Raw genomic sequence first — 22851 nt, 5'->3', positions numbered from 1 at the left:
AGGATCCGGCGTTGCCGTGAGCTGGGGTGTAGGTCGCAGACGCAGGTCGGATCCCGCGTTGATGTGGCTGTGGTGTAGGTGGGCAGCTGTAGCTCCGATTTGCCTAGCCTGGGAACCTCCATATGCCTTGGGTGCGGCCTTAGAAAAAAAGACGGAGAAAGAAAGGAAAGCAGTGTGTTAGGTTGGTTGATGATAGTTTAATGGGTTCAATTAGAATTTAGGGAAGAATGACACACTCCCAAAGGGGGGAAAGCCTCCACAACACGGGGAGGCAGGAGGGTGGCACCAGACTGGGGCTCTGGTGGCCTGGCGGCCTTCTGTGCTCGGCCCCGCTCTGGACTCGGGCCTCGTGCCCCACACGCCTGGAACGCTCTTCGGGTCCCTGTTTCCAGAAGTTCCGTCCTTCTCTGCTGGTTTAATCCACCTCCTTCATTCTGCTTTCTGGGTTTTTTTCTTCCTCGTCATCATGTGACACTCTAAGAAAGAGGTCTGCTCTGGAATTTCATATCAAAAAGCTCTTTCTTGTTTATCTGATTGCTCCTTTTTTCTCCTTTGCGTTCTGTCCTTATTTCAAGAAGGCAACATTGTATCATATTTTTATGGATATTTATTTTCTTGTAAACAAGATTTCTTCTGTTTCTTTTAAGTCTCTGTTGCTTGATGTCTCTCTCTCTTTTTACATTTGCCTATCTGTTCCTTTTTTAAGCACGTTTCCTCGGATATCTACAGACGCAGTTACTCAGAGAGTGCCTGTCTTTGGGGTTGTTGAATGCAGGCAGACTGCTGCCCAGGAGGCCCCATCCGTTTAGTGTCGGGAGCAGAGGATGAGCACGTGAACCCCTGCCACCCTCCAGGGACTGTAACCAAGAGCAACCAAGATCCAAAAGGGCCCCCCCCCCCAAGTCTCGGAGGGAGGCTTAGACGTGCAGTGTCCTGGACAACAGCCCCGTTTAATAGCCTGTTTTCACAGCGGTCTTGACTGATGTGCCTTAGTATCAAAAGTCTCCTCTTCAGGTGCTTAAGTTTGGAGACCTTGAATATGTGCATTTGGCAAGTTCCCGGCATGGCTCGGTGGGTTGAGAACCCCACACAGTGTCCATGAGGATGTGGGTTCCATCCCCGGCTTCTAACAGTGGGTTAAAGATCCTGGGTTGCCGCAAGCAGTGGTGTATTTGCAGACATGGCTCGGATTCTGTGTGGCTGTGGCGCATGTAGGCCCGCAGCTGCAGCTCTGATGCAGCCCCTAGCCTGGGAACTCCCATGTGTTGCAAATGCAGCTGCGGAAAAAAAGATATATATACACACACAGACACATTTGCTATTTCTTGGATAAGATATATTCTCTTGGGTTTTTTTTAATGAAATAAGTTTTTAGAATTGTTTTATATATATTTTTTTAATCTGACAAATATGTGCAGGGCATTGGATTAACATGTTACCTTTTCTTTGTTTTATGTAATTCATCATTTCAGATAATTTTAAAAATCTGTAAGTTTCAGCAAAAGATCCTGTGTTTTTCTCTTATATACACTCTGCATGGATCTATTTACCCAGTCATGCAATTCGGAAGCACTGCACTACCAGGACTTATCTCAACTACAGGTGCTGGTAGCTCTGTCCTTAGGAAATGTGAGATCCATCTTAAGACATATTCTCCTGGGAGAGAAGAAATATGATTATTGGCATTTATAAAGGGCAATTACATGAAAGTATACCTTTGCAGAGCTAGCATGCTCATTTGAAAGATTAGAATGAATAAGATGAAATCAATTCAATTTCCTTGAGAAAAATCTTCGATGGTTAATTCTGAAAGATGATAGGAGAATTTCTTTGAGTTATATTAAAAGAAAGGGTGATTGACTTTTTAATCTTAATTTTTCACTTATATCAAATCAGAAACACATTTATCCTTATTTTTTTGCTCTGAGCCATATGGACACACACATACACATGCCAAAACGAGCCCACCAAGGCTAACACTTAATTACCCAAACGGAGCACCATTTTCATCAGGCAAGACGTCAATTAAATATTTTCATTTTATTATGTAAATTGTCTTCCTAATCTACCTCATATATATGTTAATCTTTTGTTTATTATGCTATCTATATTATATCTGCTAAAGTTTAACTTGAGGACAGGAAGAAATTATATTTGGTAATTATTGTAGAAAATCATCGGAGAAAAATTATTTTGTCAGTTTTGTGTTTTGTTTGGAGCTTGGAGCTAGTTGGAAATGTATGTTGTTGATTACCATAAAAACCCAATGTTTGCATATTTAACAGTAATCTTTGTTGCTATGAAACTGGAGATTAAGCTTCTTCAAGAATATTTACTTCTGAAGACATTTCTGCTTTTTATAGACTATGAATCCTGGAAGAGAGATTCTGGGGAGAAAAGCGTGCTCTACAGTGACCTGGTGATGGAAAAAGGGACCCCCTGGACAGTGTGACAGGGCCACTCGCTTGGCTAAACGGAGACCTTCCCCTGAGGGCGATGGTTAATCTCATGAGCCAACCTGAGCAGATCACAGGGCACCCAGGCATTTAGGTACACATTGTTTCTGGATGTGTCTGGGAGGGTGCTTCTGGATGAGACGAGCATCGGGGGTAGGGGGGCAAGCGGAGCAGAGAGTCCTCCCCAACAAGGGGCCTCCACCAACCCCTCGAAGATCTGAAGACAAGAAAGAGGTGGAGGAGGTTGGATCTGCTCCATCTGCCTGCCTGCTGAGCTGGGACCCAGGCTTCTCGGGTCCTTGGAGACTGACACGCACAGCACCAGCCCTCAAGGGGGATCACGGGCTTCTCGGCTTCCACGACCGCACAAGCCAATCCTCACAGTAAATCATATATAGACACGTGTGTGTGTGTGTGTATCTCCTACGTACGCTACTGGTTCTGTTTCTCAGGAAAGCTCTACTACGCAAGTATCGGTATTAGAATATTAGTGGCTAAAGGATACGGGATGCGGGTTTCGCGCTTCTGAAATGTCCAAGGAGAGATGGAGCTGTGTTCACAGATACTGACTCACCTCAGACCATGACAGGCCTTTACTTCGCAATAAAGGTGGTGCAATTTTAAAAACAGGACACTGGTTAGAAAGTGTGACTCGTACAATGTGTATCTCAAACAACGTTTAAAGTAAGTTAACCGTTTCCCCTTTTTCCTTTTAGGAGCATAGGGTGTTTTCTAATGCGAACGTCAACCTTTACAATGAGGGCATTTGCTAAAGATGGTCAGAGCTGCTTGTGTGAGAGAATGGCTGTCGTTCTACCCATTTCTACTCTGGATCTGAATTTCCGCGGTGATTACTTCTGAAGTGACTCGGGTTATGAGAACTGAAAACACTTACTCACAGGAGTCCTACTTCAGTCCACTGTCTGACAATCAAAACGGTGTTAAAATCACAAGCAGGGTTAGGAATGTTAACCCCTGGGTTGTTAATTCATATAAGGCGGGTATGTCTTAAAATGTTCAAATCAGATGGGCACCTGCCCTGTCTTTCCCTCCCCACAGTGAAACAGGTGGCCTGAGTCTGGGAGCGCGGTCACCAGAGGGTGACGGGGGACCAGCAGCCACAGCACCCGGGGCACAGCCTTCACGGGCCGAGGCTTGTGCTCTGAACTGCGTTTCAGATGCGTCCTCGGTTTGTGTCCAGCGGTCCTGTGGAGAGCCTGTGGTCCTCATTCCCCTCCACAGGGAAGCAGACCGACGCGCGGGGACCCGGACAAGGCAACTCTGCACAGCCGGGGGAGCAGCTCAGCTACGTTTACGACTGCAAGAGGGGAGGTGCCTGTCTCAGGCATCCTTCTTCCTTTCCCATACAGAGTTTGCTGGATGTACAAGAAGAGTTTATCACTTAGGATACAGAACTTTTTTAGGCGGGGGGCTGTCAGGAAATTACCTGTAAACAAAGACTGCCTTGATTGGATCCAAAACAGAAACCTTGAGGCTATTGCTGAACATGGAAAAATAAAATGGCTGTTGTTTTAAAAAGAAATGATACAAATATATTGTGGACATGATAGGAATTACATTTATTTTCTGCAAACTTATTGATGAAGACATGGATAATATCTTCACGTCTCTGAAAAGTACCATGTACATGGGAGAGGGATAATAAATATTATTTCTTAAAAAAAAAAAAAGTAACGGCGAGCTCAGAAGATGCTCGGGGGCCTCCGAACCCTCAGACCTGCTCTCAAGTCTGAATCTGTTTCCTGACGCTGTACTTCCGGGATGGGGCCAGACCTCTCCTGCGAAGCGGGCAGCAGGCGAGCGGGCAGCATGACTACGCCCGATCCCAAGAGTGACCGTGTGTGAAGGTCTCGGGAATCATCCTGCCCCAGCCAGTACTGGGTCTCAGGCATCTACACTACCTTCTTCCTCCTGCCCAGTTCAGTCGCCTGTGTGGAGGGGGCAGGAAGGGGCATACACCTGAGAACCTCAACTGAACGCCATTCCCCTCTAGCTCTTCCAGGGAAAAAACCCTCCAGTGTTTCCAGCTTTTGGCCACACATTATCAAATGGGCCAAGCTTTTTTCTAACATCTTCTGTCATTATGCTCTGCCCCATTTCTGCCCTTTACAGGATTCAATACGTTTATAGAAGTTAATGATGGGTGTAAATAATTTGCTGTAACCTCTCAACTTTTTAGTTATCACTAAAGGATAAAAACTTGAAGAATTTACTGAAAATCTCCCGTAATACCACATTCAAATAAGACATGGGTCAAAATTGAATATGTTTCCAATTTTTTAAAAAATGAAGCATCTCGTAATTTTTATTTTATTTGCCTTTTTTTTTTTTTTTTTTTTTTTTTTTTTTTTTTTTTAGGGCAGCACCTGCAGCATATAGGAGTTCCCAGGCTAGGAGTCAAATCAGCGCTGCAGCTGACAGCCTACACCACAGCCAAAGCAACTAGGAATCTGAGCTATGTCTGCGACCTACACCACAGCTTGCAACAACGCTGGATCCTTAATCCACTGAGCGAGGCCAGGGATCAAACCTGCATCCTCATGGATACTAGTAGGGTTCGTTTCCACTGAGCCACAACGGGAACTCCATGAAGCATCTTTTTAGACCAGAGCCAGGGTCTCCAGGCTAATGCACATCACTCAAGACTGTTTATGTGCCCATAAACCCAACTCAAATGGGCATAAGAAAAAAGAAAACCTTGGCTTCTGTAACAGAAATGTCTACAGGTGGCACTGTTTTAGGTTTGACTTGACTCAGGAGGGTAACTATGTTACTAAGGCCCAAAGGCTCCCCCTCCTCAGCTGGCTCCCCTTGGAGGGCAGCCCGTGCCCCTCGTCCTGCAGCCCCAGGCCCGGGGAGAGCAACAGCTGATTTTACCAGAAGTTTCAGCCTACATTTTCTCATGTTTTTGACTCTCACTGGGTGACCTGCCTGTATGGTAACCAACTGTCATGGTCAAGGTCGTGGGATATACTGACCCATTTAAGCCAGCTGATCCCATTACTACAGCTAGTTGGGGAGCCTTTCTCCTCAAAAGAGGAAAGGAGCCTTCCTAAATAAATTCGGGTTTCTTTCATTAGCAGAGGTAGGAGAATGGATGCTGGACAGCCAGCAATTAATGTTCTGAAATTGTAGTCCAAGGATATTTGCAATTGCATGAATGGACTTCAAAGAATCTTGAAATTCCTTGATACTCTAAGTCAAAAAATATACGAAAAAGCATTTACATTTAAAAAAAATTTAGTTCACCTAAAATTAATAGCTGCCACTGCAGTCTACATATCTGAATAAGCTGTCAGGAAATGCCTCAACAAACATCCCAAAACCGTATCGTTGCTCTCAATTATTTAGGATTACTCTTCTTTCTTTCTTCAAATACTCTGCTTTCTAACAAATGAGGACACTTGATAAATACCAGCTGATTGAGATGGATTTTTAGATAAAAAATCAACTAGAGGTTCTGATTTGGTTGTAAGAAATGGGTTTATTATAAAAGGGCATACTCAGACTAAATACACGTCTTTGTATCTATGAACATAAAGACCTGTAATAGGTTCTTTTTCATTATTGAGAACAACTGAAAGATTATCAGAGAAATCGAGAGCACTGGAACTACTAGGAAAGAGAAATGAAAGACAATAAGCGTGTAATAAACTGTCCCTTAATGAGACTATTCTGCAAATACTCTACAATCTTAATAATAACAAAGGCAATAATAATAATTAGAATTTTCAGTCTGTGGTGTCTTTCCACTAGAGGCCTATAAAGCATTTCGACATAATGGGGTGACATTCACGGCAGAGGCATGGCCACGGCTATAAATGCACACAGCACTTAAGCACCCATCAAGAGCCTTGGCTTCCCCGCCTTGTAAAGGCACCTCCTCCAAGAGCCTGGCAACATCAGGAGCAGCACGGTGACCGACGGGAAGCCCAAGTGCGGGTGGGATCATGAGACAGGCGCAGAGCTTTTTGGGGATGGGCCATTCACTGCCGCGATGCAGAGGAGTTTTTACTGTAACCACCCCTCTAGCGTGCAACCCAAGCCTTTACTGACAGGCTGTTCCCAGAGACACGCTGGGGGCTCCGAGGTTCCCGCGGGTCTCGCTGCTCCCTGCATGCCTCGGTCCTACCCGCCAGCCGCCTCTTCCCCCCTCTGCTCTGGGGCTGCCTCTGGGAGTTCAGGACTGGGAGCCTCTGCTTGGGTTACTCCGGTGACCAGCTAACTGGTCTCCCCGTGTGCCCATCCCTGAATCCTAACCAGCGTGACATTTATACACACAGGCTGGCTCCCCCGCTGCTTAGAATCCTCTGAGGCCGCCCGTGCATTCGGGGCAGAGCTCACGGAGCTATGACCGTGCTTCTGTCTGGTCTTCTAGGAGGAGTGTTAGGGATCCTGGTTGAGAGGCAGGTGCTGGATCTGCTGGGTTAAGTAGCTCTGGTACCGTGAGAACCTCCCGAGTGTCTTTATCCTCAACTTGCTCATCTAGACAATTGAAGTAAAAATGAAGCCGCTGCAACACCTCGCCCGGGCTTCTCCCATCACACCGGGAAGCCAGTGTCACTCCCGGATCTCCTTTTTGCCCATGATGCAGTTGAGGCTCTAATCAAGGGATGCGCTGAGAGCTCCTGTCCACACTCCTAGCCCAGCCAGCCACACACACACACACACACACACACACACTCACACCCTCTGGAATGTTCTGGCCGACATGCCAGGATGCCCGCTCTCATGAGGAGTCCCGAGGTGCATCAACAGTGCCCCCATATCCTGGGTGCAATGGAACCTGGCACCCTCCAACCTCTGACCACCCTGAGCAGGGGGCACAGGGCAGGGTTGCAGGTGGCAGGAAGGGGGCAGGTGGGCTCAGGGGGAACAGATTCAAAGACACAATCAACAAGACGTTCAAGAAGGCGATGCGGCGCCTTGAGCCCCAAGCGCAGGGCCCTTCGGTGCCTGAGACCCACGGACCCCGGGCAGAGCACAGGGACTTCCGCGACAATAAAAAAGTGATATTTCAACATATATCACGATGATTCTCTTCAATGCCTTTTGGTTTTCGAGGGCATATTTATTTTTTCATTACTTTCTAAGGGAAGCAACAATTATTAAGTAGTATATTAACATTATTAAACTCATTAAAACCCACGGAAGCACCAGATATCTCAAGTTACATGTAGAATTTAGTATCCAAAATAAGACTTCTTTGGAGTGCTAGCCAAGGGGGTTTCATTATAAAAAATGAAGAGACAACAACCACAAAAGAAAACCAAAGACCGCCCCCGGGACTCCCCCTAAAAGTCCAGGTGGCGTCAGCCCCGACTCAGGAAGGGCCTCCAAGGTTGGAGGCCCGGTAACGTGTCAGTGGCGGCCGGTGCGACGCTGTCCACACAGACTGACCTGAAGCCCTGAAGGCAGACTTTGGCCTCGGACCCCGTGCAGAATGGCTTTTACTGCACTTCACATGTTACTAAAGCTTCGTGCAAGATCACAGGCAGAAACATCTCGAAGGTCATGGCGAAAGGGCGGGTGGTGGCAGGAATCCTTTCTTTAAACCCCTGGCGAGGCTGAGTGTTTTCCCTTTTCCCCCGCGTGGGTCTGTCTGCGGCCCCGGTGCTGTGTCTGAGCTGTGCACGACTCCGCAGTAGTAATTCTCTCACTTTTAGCGTTAACGAAAGCCGTGTGCGCGGCTGGGAGACCCCCCCGCGATCTGCCTGCCCGGCGACGCTGCTGGAAGACAGGCGTGCGAGGCGCTTCTCAGTGCAGAACGTCCTGGTCTGCAGCGGCTCTTGCTGACGGCCGTTGGAGGAAACCTCCGCCACGTGGCGAGCAGGCGCTCCTGCAGCCGGGTCCACGGCGGTAAGGGCCCAGCCCTGCACCCGCCGCCCCGCTGAGGGAATGGGGGTCCTGGCCCAGAACCAGCAGGTTGCCCGTGGCCGTCTCGGGGCCTGGGCTGGTCGGTGGCACCGGCCCTGAGGCACGGCCAGCGTTCGGCTGGGGCTGGGCGATCCTAGTGTCCGGTAGGGACCCTGAGGTCCGCCCTAAAGCCCGGCCCCAGGAAAGCGGACGTCGCCACCAGGAGGCCAAGAAGCCACTGAGGAAAAGACAAGGACGAGGCGCTTCTCCTCGGGCGGCAGGGTCACCAGCACCAGCTGGCTGTTGTCGGCAGGCCGGGCACAGAACACGCTCGGTCTCCCAGAGGCGGCCTGGCAATAACCCCGCCTTTCCCGAACATCCAGATGGTACTGTCCGCCCCGTCGCCTCCTTCCAGCCAGGGGCGGGCCCGACCAGCGCTGCCAAAGGCCAGCCCTTGCCACCCGTCCCATCCCACGCCCCACACTTTCCTCCCCCGGGCCCACTTCTCGGTGGTGAGGTGCACTCGGGAGCAAATCCGCCTTCACACCCAGCACTGCGTCGCCAGGAGCAGCTAAACGCAGAACACGGGCCTCCCGTCAAGGGGAAGAGCCAGTGGGGCTGCGCCGGTCCCCCTGGAAACTCGCCCGGAGCCTGGGGTCCTTCTGGGTGACGATCCTGCGTGGGGTCCCAACCCACAGCGTAAGGGCCGTTCAGACGTCTGCCCCTCGAAACAGAGCGAGTGGAGACGCTGCCCTCTCTGTGCGGAACCATTACCACTGCTGCGCTGTGACGACTTCACCGTGGCAGCCTGTCCACAAACACCACCGTCTCAGAGGAGCTGTGTTGACGACTACAAAGACGGAGGGGCTCTGGGATGCCCACGCGCGCTATTCTGCAAATACGGACCCAGGGAAGCGTGGGCTTCGGCCGCGTGCGGGGCGGTGTGGACCCAGCCCGGGTGTCACCTTTGATTTCTGCCCACTGTAACGCTGCGACAGTGCTCTTGAACCCACGTCATAACTTGCTGCTTAAGTTTAACTCCAGATGAGGGTGCGTCTCTATGCAAATAATGATGATGTCCTCTCTTGTTAGAAAAGACAACTTGGGAGTTCCCGTCATGGCTCAGGGCTAACAATCCTGACAGATATCCATGAGGACGCGAGTTCGATCCATGGCCTCACTCAGGGGGTTGAGGATCCGGCGTTGCCGAGAGCTGTGGTGTAGGTCCCATTTGCAGCTCGGATCCCGCGTTGCTGTGGCTGTGACATTGGACCCCTAGACTGGGAACGTCCCTATGCCACAGGGATGGACCTAAAAAGCAAGCAAGCAAGGAAGCAAGAAAGGAAGAAAGAAAACTTGTGGAATGGATCTATTCCTTTTCCCTCAAACTTCCCCAAATCTCCAAGTGAAATTGAAGATACAATTGTCATGTTCAGTATTCTCTCATCACAGGTAATAGTGTTATCCTTTAGCTGCATTCAAATGATTCCTCAACACTTCACATTCTCCAAATTACACATTTAACTGGTTTGCACTGTGTTATAACTTAGAACCAACTCAGTCCCCTTTTTTTTTTTTTTTTGTCTTTTGTCTTTTTTGTTGTTGTTTTGTTGTTGTTGTTGTTGTTGTTGCTATTTCTTGGGCCGCTCCCGCGGCATATGGAGGTTCCCAGGCTAGGGGTCGAATCGGAGCTGTAGCCACCGGCCTACGCCAGAGCCACAGCAACGCGGGATCCGAGCCTCGTCTGCAACCTACACCACAGCTCACGGCAACGCCTGATCGTTAACCCACTGAGCAAGGGCAGGGATTGAACCCGCAACCTCATGGTTCCTAGTCGGATTCGTTAACCACTGCGCCACTACGGGAACTCCCTCAGTCCCTTTTAGAATTGGAAGGGGATGACATTCTCGGAATTAGAGGGGATTATGACAATGCCCTGACTAGACTGCGAGCTCTTTCCTTGTAAACACAGAGCAGGATCTTCTCCCGTCCCTCCCGCCTCCCAGGACTCAGTTTCGCAGTTGGCGCAGATGACTCTAGACCCTGGCCACCCGCAAGGGCTAGTGAGGAAAGTCACCGCTCCTGAGAGAGGGGACATCAGAGCAGAAGACAGACAGGATTCGGGTCCGGCGCTCGTGAGGTCACCCTCTACGTCGGCCTGAGAACAGTCCCGGGCCTCATCTCAGGCGAGCCTGCTCCCCCCTCCGCCCCAAGTTCGCAGTGAGGTGTGCCCCCCACGAAGAAACCTCCGGACCCCAAGGAGCTCTCTCTTGGCTTTACCCCCCTGCGCCGAGTTCTCGGGGGCACCTCTGGCTTCTGACGGCGAGGGCAGCCCTGCAGCCTTCTCCTGGGAGGGCTGAACCCCCCATGTGAGCTCTGCCCCCCACCCCCCGCACCCAGATCAGACCACTGCTCTGAACCCTCTCCCCTCTCACGCTGAGCCTGAGCCTCTGTGGGGAAGGCCTCCTCTCTCTGCCTGGCTATTTCTGACCGCAGAGGGAGCCTGGGAGATGTGAGAGGTAGGCTCTTCTGTGTTCCAAGAAGGACGAGAGGCCTGAAGTGGTCACTCCCTCCCGAGGCTGCGCCCTCACGTCAAGCTGTTCCAGCTGCATAAAACGCGTGCCTTCTCCAGCGACGGCCCAGGGACTTGGGCTGCTGCCGTGAGACCACCCCCACGTTTCATCGGCCAAGGGCAATTACTGCCTTTTCCGATGCTTTGTCCCCTTCCTCTCCTCCCTCCTAAGCTCACTGAGAAAGTGTTCTTTCTTATCAGGGTCTAGCTGGGATGACCCTATTCCTGGCCTTTAGCATAGGTCTCAGCTGAATGCATTTCTTTTTTTCTTTTCTTTTTAAAATGTTCTAAATTACAGTTGATTTACAATGTTCTGTCGATGTCTGCTGCAGAGCAAAGTGACCCTGTTATATGCACCTACACATTCTCTCTCACACCATCCCCCATCGTGTTCCATCAGGAGCGATTAGCTGTTATAGTTCCCTGTGCTACACAGCCAGGACCTCACTGCGTCCTGCAGCACCAAACAGCTCCAGGTCACTTGCCTGCACGTGTTGCACGAACACATTAAGTAAAAATCTGTGCTCCACGTGGAGATTTAGGATTGAATACATCTTTCAAAATACCCTTCTTGAGCAGGGGCATGGAGTTCTCTGGTCCTGGGAACCGGCCTGTTCCTGAAAGTGAGGCCCAAAGGCAGTCCTGTCTTCCACATGCACCCATTCATGCAAGGATCGGGGCTCACAGATAAACACCCGTCCAAGGCCAGGAAGCTCCAGATGGACGTGTGACTCCTAGGGTAGAAAGAGGCGCTGGATTCTCTCTCTTAGGAATTTGGCCCGAGACTATGAAGATAAGGAGGTAGTTAGCGATGAGAGCCAAAATACTCACACGAAATGATGACATTCAGCTCTCAAAGTACAACAAACTATTTTTGTCTAAAGAGCTGCTAACTTCGTAGATAATCATCTATTTTGTCTGAGCGGAAATTATTCAAATAAAAAATGAACACCATTTTAAAGATATGGCTTCTCTTTCAAAGTGTTTGGGGCGGCTAACCTCCCAACATCTGGCGAGGAGAACACACAGAGCCTAAAAGAAAATCAGAAAACTGCTCCCACTGGAGACGCACCGAAAGAACAATTGCTTAACTAAAACAATTTTCCTCTGACATTTAAAGTCTCCCTCAAACAAAGGGCTTCCGAGCCGCTCCGCAGTTTGCCTCCCAATGAGTTCAACGATTAATTTATCCGAGAAAGGTGCTCCCTGGCTCCCTATGTCCTCAGACAAAGAGCAATTGATTCTGCACTGTCACCGTTTTCACACATTAAGTGGTGGCACGAATGATTCATTCATAATTCTCTCTGCATAAACTTCTAGATTCTGGCAGGTTATTGAAGTACATCAGGCTATTTATCATGTTGTTATCAGCAATGCCCAAACAAAGAACTCATCTTATCAGTTCTGGAGTAGAAATATAACAACAAAACAGGGTGCGTTTCGTTTGTCCACTGGCTCCACCAAGGATGGTCACATCCTTGAATGGGAGAGACCTCTCCACGCGGCCTTTGTCTTTGCTCTGATCTTAACCAGCTCCCATCCAATCACACACACTTAAGCCTATGCGGCTTGACTGCGTTGTGATGACTGAAGCTGGCATTTCCCTGCAATTCCTGGGTTGAAATCTAATCCCCAGGGCGGTGGTGCTGGGAGTAGCGCCTCTGGGGAGGGGTGAGGTTAGAGGGTGGAGTCCTCTTACAAGGGAGGGCTTCCTCCCCCTCTCCATGTGGGGAGGACAGCAAATCTGCGGGTGCCTCCGTCTCAGACTTGCACCTCCAGAACAGCGAGAAATAAAAGTCTGCTGTTCACGAGCTGCCCAGCCCAGGCGGCCTGTGTCCCAGCAGCCTGAAGGGTCGAAAACATTGTGCCCCCGCCCCCCACCAAGATACACTGAGACCCTCACCCAGTACCTGCAAATGTGAGCTTATTTGGAAATGGGGCTTTTGCAAGAACGGGTTAAGATGCGGTCATCCTGGGTCGAGTATGACGACGTCCTTAAGAGAAGTGAGAAGAGGCCTGGACACAGGGAGGCCGGGGCAGACGGGCAGAGACTGCGGCAAGTACTGTCCAGCAAGTGCCAAAGCCAGGGCAGAGGTGAGGGATGGGCTCTTTCTCCGAGCCCCAAGGTGGGACTCCAGCTTGCCAAGCCTCGGTTTCAGGCTTCTGGCTCCAGAATGAGGAGAGACTACATGTCTCCTGTTTAAGGCATCGGTTGTGGCAGCTTGTCCTGGTAGCCTTAGGAAACTCATACCCATGGGAATGAGTGGATTTTTCCCACACAAAGTTAAGAGTGAGGAATCGGAGTCTTAAAAAGAGAAGCACTTCTAGAAACACAGTCGGGTTTACCGACGATCCATCTCTGTCGCCCAGTGGTAACTCTGGGCCTGTGGAGAGACATTCTACTAATGAGTTTAGGGTTTATATGGAGACCCTAAACTCCATATAAACAACCCAAACCAGGTAAAACAGAACAAAACAGAACACAAGCAAGACAAAACAAAAAAACAGAGACCCCATCGGTGGTGAGAGGCAGCCGGGCTTGTTCCTCTTGCCCCTTTCGCTTTCTTTGTTGGGTTGCTTTGCTTTCATGGAATCACAGGATGGGAGGCCCGATATTGAGTCATTTTACACCATTAATTCTAAATCAGGAGCTAAAAATCTGTTTTTTTTTTATGGCAAATCGGTGTGTGTATGGCTGCCAACAAAAAGCTTTATTTTGCAATTTTCAGAAAAAAAAACCAGGAAGAACTTGTTTTTCTTGTGTGTGTGTGTGTGTGTGTGTGTGCGTGTGCATCTATCTGGTGCTATTAAAATGTGTAATACCTGGTTGATTGTGGCCATCAGAACAGACACCTTCAGAGGCTGAAACGGCCCCACCTGGCAATGCTGAGCGGACGGCGAGGCGTTGCTTATGTGTGAGTCTTACGTATGCGTATATGCATATAAGAGACATATTTCACATTCAACTGTAAGTAAACTATGTTTATAGAACTAATAAAATGCGAAGTTATGGCTTCTCTCTCAAAACATCAAAATATTACTCGAATATTAGCTGTCAAATGCAGTTGTAACCTCTAGAGGAAAATCTTTCATGTGGTTTATATACAAAAACTACATCCAGCACTTGAAGCATAAATATGTATTTAATGTCGCTACATGAAAACACGCACTTGTAAAAATTCTCATGAAAACCGTTAGTTGTACTTACAGGAACAATTTTAAGAACTTTTACATATTTGAGTAGGAAAACAGATTGAGATAATATAAATACTAAAGAACAATCTTTTGGAACATTCTTTTAGTAAATCATTTTAACTCAGAGAGTTAATTTATAATTTAAAATTTAAAATAATAATACGAAGTAGGTTAATAGAGATTTGGTTAAATTATAATTCTAATCTCTTAGGAAGAATTTGGTATATTGAATTTTATAGTGGAAAACAAAATAACCTTTGAAAACTGTATTGAATTTGACTTACTTAGACATTAATTTCTCAAAAAAAAAAAAAAAAAGGGCACAAAGCCCCCTTCAGGGAAGATTTCATATTATATAAGGATGAGGATGAGTTAAAAATATTTTGGGAGTTCCCATCATGGTGCAGAAGAAACGAATCCGACTAGAAACCATGAGGTCACGGGTTTGATCCCTGGCCTCGCTCAGTGGGTTAAGGATCCGGCGTTGCCGTGAGCTGTGGTGTAGGCCGGCTGCTGCAGCTCTGATGAGCCCCCAGCATGGAACCTCCATATGCGCAGGTGGGGCTCTAAAAAGACAAAAGACAAAAAAAATAAAAAATAAAAAAATAAAAATATTTTGATTGTGCCCCATCAGATTTTCCTAATGAGGGAAATTCACAAAATGATACCATCCACGATAAAAGTACTATGGAAAAGACATCGCCAGGGTACAAGAGTGTTATCTCATTAAAAATAGAAAGAAAAGAAGAAAAGTATAGAGAAAAGAGGAACGTATTTTATTTTTCCAGCCAGTCTTCTAAGGACAGTGTTTACTGTAAGATGGAAATTCCTTGCAGCTCATGGAATAAATTTTAAATTATTTGTATATTGAATCATTTTCAGTAAAGACAGGATACATTTTATAATTGTTCAAGCAATAACTCCTCAGTACAAAGTTTCCTCTAGAAAAAATACTTCTAAAAACTTTTCCCTGCATTGTGTTCAGCTGTGTGCCAACAGCAATACTGTGCCAGCTGGAACTGGCCTCTATCTGGCGTTGCAGAGTCTGTCAGCAGAAGCGGGTCTCAGAAGCGGGTCTGCCGCCCAGGAGCCTGGGCTATTACCATTCTTGAACAGAAACTCTTAAGTTTGAAAATTTCGGTACAAAATTACAATAAAGTTGTAATAACAATTATTTGGGGATGGCGCAATTTCAGATTTATACTTGTGTGCTTGGCGTGGGTCACCCTTAACCCTGACGTTGGCTGTGTGCTCCTCTCAGCCACGTGCCATCAGGGTGTCCCAGCCCACGGCGACTAACACCACAGACGGGGCAGATTAAACCACAGAATATTTCTCGCAGTCCTGGAGCTTGGGAAGCCCACCCTCAAGGTGCAGGCACGCTGGTTCCACTGGTGCTCTTTCCGGGTTAAAGGCAGTGACCTTGCTGTGTCTTCACATGGAGGAGAGAAAGAGCGAGGTCATTGTCTGGGCCGCGTTCACAGGGGCCCCAATTCCCCTCGTGGGGGCTCCACCCGCACGACCTCATCACCTGCCTAAGGCCCCACTTCCTGGCACCATCGCCTTAGCGTTAGGCTCCAACGGATGAATTGGGGGAGAGGGCGCAGTCGGACCACCGCACCGGCTTGGGCCGGAATACAGATTTCATTTGTCTCTATTAAAAAATGGAATCATAATCTGATTTCAGTGTTTTGCAGCACAACACTTCATACGCTGAACACTCTCCCTAAGCAAATCTGAGACATGACAACAAATAACGTACAAGTAAACTTTATTTATTTTTCAACAGATTTTTTTCTCTATACATTTAGAAGAATTTACATAAGTGTGAAGAAATTATAGGGAAGTGGTTGATTTAAGAGAAGGAAGAATATCTTCTAAATATTAGCAATATTAGCTTTGTTCCAAAATGAAGCTGGACAACCAAATTAGTCTGTCATTTCTCCATCTAAATTATATGATTTCTGGTTGAGGATGTGGTAGAGGGTATTTGTAACTAGGTAGAAAGCTCGGCTAGAAGGTTTGAGATTCTAAAATTGTTTTTATTCCAGGGTCAACTTTGTTTTTACAGTTTACTGATCATCACCAATTTGTCTTTAACTAAATCAAGTAGAGGTTGAATGAGGATTTAGTATTTAGCCATGTTCAAAAGTTGAGCTTGAATCCCAGTTACATCTTCTTGTTTGTGCAGTATAATGAAATGGCCGTGCACGCGGTGTGGACACAAGAATGACCATAAAGCGAACAAGGTGCTACAGGAACCCCAGGAAGACCCTCCGCCCCCACTCTCCTCGCCTGAGCTCACCTCCTAGCGCGACTACCTTGACAAGCATTCCTGACTTTGACCTGTTTTTGACCTCTGGATAAATGGAGTCTTATTGTATGTATGCCCTCACCTCTTGATTCTTTCACTGCACAGTATTTTTCATAAAACTCAATCGTGTTGCTGCCTGCTCAACCGTCATTGCTGGGTAGCGTTCCATCTGCATGCATAGTCCGTGATTTATTGATCTAGTCCACAATTCTTATACTGTTGGGTTGTCTTCTCATTTTGAGTATTACTAATCTTGCTGGAATAAACATTGTTCTCCAGTTATTTAGGTGCAGAAGGACATGAGTCATTCCCGAGCACATACCAAGAGTGGAGGCGCTTGGTCAACACGGCGTCTTTGAGAACCCTGGATCACACCCAGGTGTTCTGCAAAACGACCGCACCGATGCGGGTTCCTCTCAGCCGCTGTGTGGACGTCTCCATCATTCGGGGGCTTTGCAATGTCTTTGGATTGCGTTACATTCTAACAAATTACCCTTACCCATTGGAAACCTGGTCTTGAACAATTTGGCTAAGTCAATTTAAAAACACATTGTCTTCTTGGTAAACGAGGAGTAATGGTAGTTGTAAGAACAGTGAGATTATTGTGAAAATAAATAATTAACAAAGACGCTATAAAGAGTTGAGGGCAGGACCCGGCATGTTGCGTTTTAAGGAGCTGTTTCTATAATATGGGCTGCGATTCAATGACGTTCCCCAAAAAGTGGCGAGCGAGAAGCAGCGTATGCGCTCACCCAGCAGGCAGGTGCGGAGCAGCCGGGAAGGAGGCTTCTCAGAGGGACGGGCTTCGGGGAGGTCTTCCGCGGGAAGGCCAGTCCAGGAAGGAGCGAGGTGTCTTTGGACGTGTGCTTGTCTTTCCCAAGCAGCAGGCCACTTCGGACCCTGTCGCTGTGGTCATTTGACAGGCTGCCTGGGCATGTCCACCCAGGGAGGGACCAGGGGGACCAGGTTCCAGCCATTTCTTGCTGATGAGAAGCTTTCTTCCAAACTAACACTTGGGAAGCCAGTTGTGCAGCCCACGGAAACGAGACCCGGGTCCTGCTTTTTTATCAGGGATTAATAACGTGTAGGAGAGCCCCCCAACAGACCATCCTGTCAGAGGCTGTGCTGCCTGTGTGGCCTCTCGACAACTTCAGTCTCCATCAATTATTTCCTCAGATTATACACTGACCTCGAGTCTTTAACTCATGAGGTGAACAACTGTTAATGCATAAATTAAAATGGTTATTTATTAACATTTATTTGTGTGTGAACTTTTCAAATTAGAATGCAAATTCACAAGGACACTTTTTTGTCTGTAATATTCCCTACATTAGCCCCAGCTTTCCTTAGACAGACACACACACACACCCCCCTTAGTGCAGCAACTGTCTGCCCTCTCCCCCAGCACCTCGTGGACGGGCCCCCCTGCATCCTCGGTATGTTCAGGCTGTGGCTCCCGATCACTGCCTTCAGTGCTGTGCTAGTCCTAATTACTACTGCGAAATCCATACACATAGAAATAGTCTTAACAAAGTTTTGGCTTCTCATTTTGAAGCTCCTCAAAGACCTCACGTTCAGCCTCCCCGGCATCATCTCCCGGCTCCTACCCTGGAACTTGTCATCACCAATGATCACAGCCCCTCCGGAGCCTTTATTTTAAGCATCCCGTTTTGACTGCAGCTCCCTTCTCAGCTCATCTGCTCTCATGTCTCCATGGCAACAATAACCCTCTGCCTCCCCCGAGGCCTCGCTCTCTTTCTCTTCCTGCTTTGTGGTCCCCCCGCCCCACCAGGCCCGTCCTTCCTGGCCGCGGCCTCAGAACCACTCCCCGCACACAAATCCAGCTCTCCCTGCTTTCCTGCCTGCTGAAAACCACCCCTGCCTAATCCTGCTCTCCAGTCCGGCCGCATGTGCTCCACTGCATCTGATGTGGCTGGAGAAACACGAGGGTCTCCCTGGAAATTCATGGTCATAAGCTTGAGGGAGCATCGTCCTCCTGCAGCTCCTGCTCCGGTGCAAGTTCCCACCGTCACAAACCACCACCTAACACCTCTTCTCTTTCCCCAAACACCTGGTGCCTCCGACTGAATGTTCTAACTGAATGTTCTGCTCTGACTGAATGTTGCACCTCCTATTTCAAGAAATAACGTTAAATGAAGAGACATAACAAAATAGAGCCACCACAGTGGACAACCAGGGGTTCTGACCCCGTGTCCCCGACACCAGGACTTTTTGCATCCTCTGCCCTCGCTTCTCCGGCTAAGACTGCCCTGTGATCCCACCTGCCACCTGTTCCCCCCGTGCGTCAGAGGCCAGCCTCTCACCTACTCGAGGTCACTGCTCTGCTCACTGTTTTCCTCTCTTTGCATCACTTTTTCCATTTCTCTTGAACGCTTATCTACTGCATTTCTCCAGTCAAAATAAAAACCAATAAAGACCCACTCTCAGCTCCCCCTGCTCCACAGAAAGGGGCCTATTCCCTGCAGCAAACTCTTTCCTCTCTACGGCCCGAATCTCCAGGGCCGCTTCCTCGCCAGCGCTGCACATCCCCGCACCTCTCCCTCCGCGGGGCTGCCCTGGGGAAGAAGGCCACCAGGGACCTTTCTAAGTCCTCACCGCACTTGCCCTTCTGCACCTTCAGACAGGGCAGCCACCCCCTCCTGGAAGGCCCGTCCCTGCCTGCCTGGCCCCCAGGACTGGGAGCTGTGGTTTCGGCGCCCTCGTTCAGCTGCATCTCCTGACCTGGCTTCGTCTTCCTGACCCCTCCGTGCCGCAGGGCTCCGGGGAGCCGCCCTGGTCGCCTGCTTCTGGCCGCCGACACTCCCTCGTTGGCGGAGCACACCGGGTTCTCCGTGGTGTCCACAGGCTGAGAGCCTCAGAGACGCCACCCGCAGGGCCCCTGACCCGGACTCGGAGACGCAAACGCGCTCTCAGCATCGCCACCGGAGCTTCGAGACTGAGCGAGACCCCAACTGCTCATCTTCACTCCACCCTGTCGTCCCGCAGTCTTTCTTCCTTAAGGAAGCACCAAACTTGGGCGCACCAGGCAAAACCGGAGGGCCGCCCCCAGCTCGCCTCTCACACCAGCCCCACTTCTCAGCAAATTCTGTCGGGTCTGCCTTCACCACACTCCACACCCAGCCCTGCATGGGGCTCCGCTGGCGCCGCGGGGGTCCTAGCCTGGATCCTCTCCTGTCTGAAGTGTTTAACTCCCCAGTTTACTGCAGAGAGAATACGCCTTTTTACTTAGTTTTTGTTTGTTTGTTTATTGGCCACGTCCACAGCATGCAGAAGTTCCCAGCCTAGAGATCAAACCCGAACCACAGCAGTAACCAGAGCCAGAGCAGTGACAATGCTGGATCCTTAACCTGCTGAGCCACCAGGGAACTCCAAATATGCCTTTTAAAAACAGGTGAGTTTATTTACATTTTAGTACCTATAATAATACATTACCTCTGTCCCTGTACTTTCTATGCAATTCCACCGGTTTATTTTTCACACCATAGAACTTATCAACTTCTTTTTTGTTGGGGGTGCTGCCCCGTGGCATATGGAAGTTCCCAGGCCCAGGGTCGAATCAGAGCTGCAGCTTCCGGCCTATGCCACCGCCACAGCCACACCAGATCGGAGCCATGTCTGCGACCTACACCACAGCTCACAGCAACATCAGATCCTTTACCCACTGAGCGAGGCTGGGGATCAAAACCGCAACTTCATGGATGCTAGTCAGGTTCATTACTACTGAGCCACAGTGGGAACCCCCAGATCTTATCAACTTTTAAAATACCGTATTTTTATTTTATTTATTTCCATCTTTCCCAATTGGGACGTAAACTCCATGAGGACAGAAAATTTTTATCTTTGGGTTCTTTGATATACTCTCAGGGTCCAAAATGGTGCCTTGCCCTCAATAGGGGATTGGCAAATATTTAACAAATAGACAAAATAATTCATTGAAGAGACATTGGCCCATAGCCTGCCTTACTGCTCCTATTCCCCCAAATCACTACAATTTTTAAAATGCCGCTTAAGAAACACCTTGAGAAGCAAAGGCAGACACAGTCCCTGCGATGCAAAGTGGGGAATCAGAGAGACATGGCGATGCGGACGGCGAGAGAGAGCATCGCATCTTGCAACAAGTTTTGTGAACGGTTAGAAACCTGGGCCTTTGCCTATTCGGCTAATGAAGGCCTTACTCCACATGAATCTCTTTAACTAAAGGAAAGAAACTTATAAGGCCGTCATTCAGAGAAGGAACTCCAAGACTGAAGTCAAAGACAGAGCTCCTTCATGGAGCACCTGCCACACAGTCTCTGCCGTCCTTCCCTGCTGAGGGACGGGGAGGGAAGGAACCCAGGGGCGGAGGTCTCCGAATCCGCTCACACCTGGCCAACAACCTGTGTGGGTCTGTCATGTGAGCACGAGATAAAAATCAATCGTGTTAAGCCGCTGAAATGGAAGGGTCTTTTTCGTGTAGTTAGAATGATCTGTAACATACACTCTCAGCTGGCATACGCGTCCCCGGGTATGAGTTACCTGCCGTTCAGCCTCATAAACTGAATTAACCCATATAGTGGCCGAGCAACTGAAGGAGCGGGAAGCTGCCTGTGGTCTGTCCGCCTGTCATCCTTTGGTATTTCTAAACTCGGGTGTGCTTTAAGCAGAGTCCGACACAGATATCCCATCCACAAACGGCTCTAGATCTCAACCAAGCTTTGCTTCCCATTTAGTGAATGATTACATCGAGCCAAGCAGCTAGAAAGACACAAAGCTAAAAGTGACCACAAGACCCCTTGCTCCCTGCTGTTTGCTCAATCAAAAGAGCCCCTCAGGGAGTTCACATGTGGCTCAGCAGTAACAAAGCCGACTAGTATCCACGAGGATGTTGGTTCGATCCCCAGCCTTGCTCAGTGGGTTAAGGATCCAGTGTTGCCATGAGCTGTGGTGTAGGGCACAGATGCGGCTCTGATCTGGTATTGCTGTGGCCATGGTGTAGGCTGGCAGCTGCAGCTCTGATTTGACCCCCCTAGCCTGGGAACCTCCATATGCTACAGGTGTGGTCCTAAGGGGAGGGGGGCAGCAAAGATGCTCTATACCTGCATGCACGTGGGAGTAGCATTGTATTCCTGTGTGTACGTGTGTGCACCTCAACACACACACATATGCATTCCACACAGAAAACAGGTGGATGTCAAAGCCACGTTTTTCTTGCCCAGTTTTACCTATTTCCTTACTTTTAATTATCTAAAATTTTAATAAATTAGCTACAATAAACTGCACATACTTTAATCATCCAGTTTGGCGGCTGTGACATGAGAGTAAATCCATGCATCCATCACTACAATCACGTAATAAACACATCTCTCACCCCCCAGTTTCCGCGGCCCTCTGCACCCAACGCCCCGTCCCCAGGTGACGAGGGGTCTGTTTTCCTTCTCTGAAGACAGCTCTGCACTTTCCAGAATGTGGTACAGGTTGGACAGAGGGTCCTATCCCTCAGCATGGATCTCTAGGGGCCACGGGGAAGGTGGGTTTCTCCCGCTCAGTCCTTATCCTGGGATTCACCCATTTTGCTGTGTCAGAGGTTCACGTGTCTTCCTGTTGAGTGACAGTCCACTGGGCAGGTGTCCTAGGATGTGCTCACTCGGGCCTTCACTCGGGGGCTTTGGTGGTTTACGGTTTGGGGCTATTTCAAATAAAGATACTATGAACATTCATGTACAAGTCTCTCGTTAAAAAATATTTGCTTTAATTTATTTTGGGTGAATTCTTACAGTTATATAGGTATTTGTTTATTTAAGAAACTACAAAATATTTCCCCAAGTGGTTGTACCATCCTGCATTCCCACCAGCAATTTATGAGGGTCCCAACTGCTCCACAACCTGACAACGCCTAGGTGAGAACTCTCTTTAACTTTAAGCATTTTGATGTGTATGTCGGGATATCTCAATGGTTCCCATTTTCATTTCCATAATGACTACTGATGTTAAACATATTTTCATGAGCTTATTCGACATCTTTCAAAAAGCATAAGTTCTTAATTTTGCTGAAGTCTAAAATCAAATTTTTTAGTTTTCATGGATGATGTGTTGATCTGACATCTAAGGAATTTTTGCCTCCCAAGGAAACATAGAAACCCTTGGTTATAATCTACAGATGTCATAGTTGTAAGTTTATGCTTAGACCTATGACATATTTTGAATTAACACTGACCAGTTTTTTTCTCTCTTTTCCTCCCCCATGAATATCCTACAGTTGCTACAATACCATTTGTTAAAAAGATAATCCTTGCACACTGAATTGTCCTCCTGGCTTTGTCAGAATTCAATTGACTGGGCATGTGTGGGTTCCTTTCTGGACCTTGCTCTCTGATTCACTGGCCTTCTAGCCATCTTGATGCCAAAACCGTGCTGTCTTGATTACATAGCTGCAGAGG

At 48.4% G+C, this 22851-nt stretch overlaps 1 protein-coding gene across 1 annotated transcript in view; it reads right to left on the bottom strand.

The window, feature by feature from the left end:
- The window catches only part of LOC146399612 (uncharacterized), a 125634-nt gene that overhangs the window by 4068 nt on the left and 98715 nt on the right, over nucleotides 1-22851 (bottom strand). The window lies entirely within an intron of this gene.

The sequence above is a fragment of the Sus scrofa genome, chromosome 10 (genome assembly GCF_054392235.1).
Source record: "Sus scrofa isolate SSC_HxYL_T2T_F1_AM1 chromosome 10, Sscrofa_HxYL_maternal_Yorkshire_Landrace_v2.0, whole genome shotgun sequence".
In the NCBI taxonomy this organism is placed as follows: Eukaryota; Metazoa; Chordata; class Mammalia; order Artiodactyla; family Suidae; genus Sus; species Sus scrofa.
The sequence above is the reverse complement of the archived record's forward strand: the minus strand, read 5'-3'. Positions and strand labels throughout refer to the sequence as shown.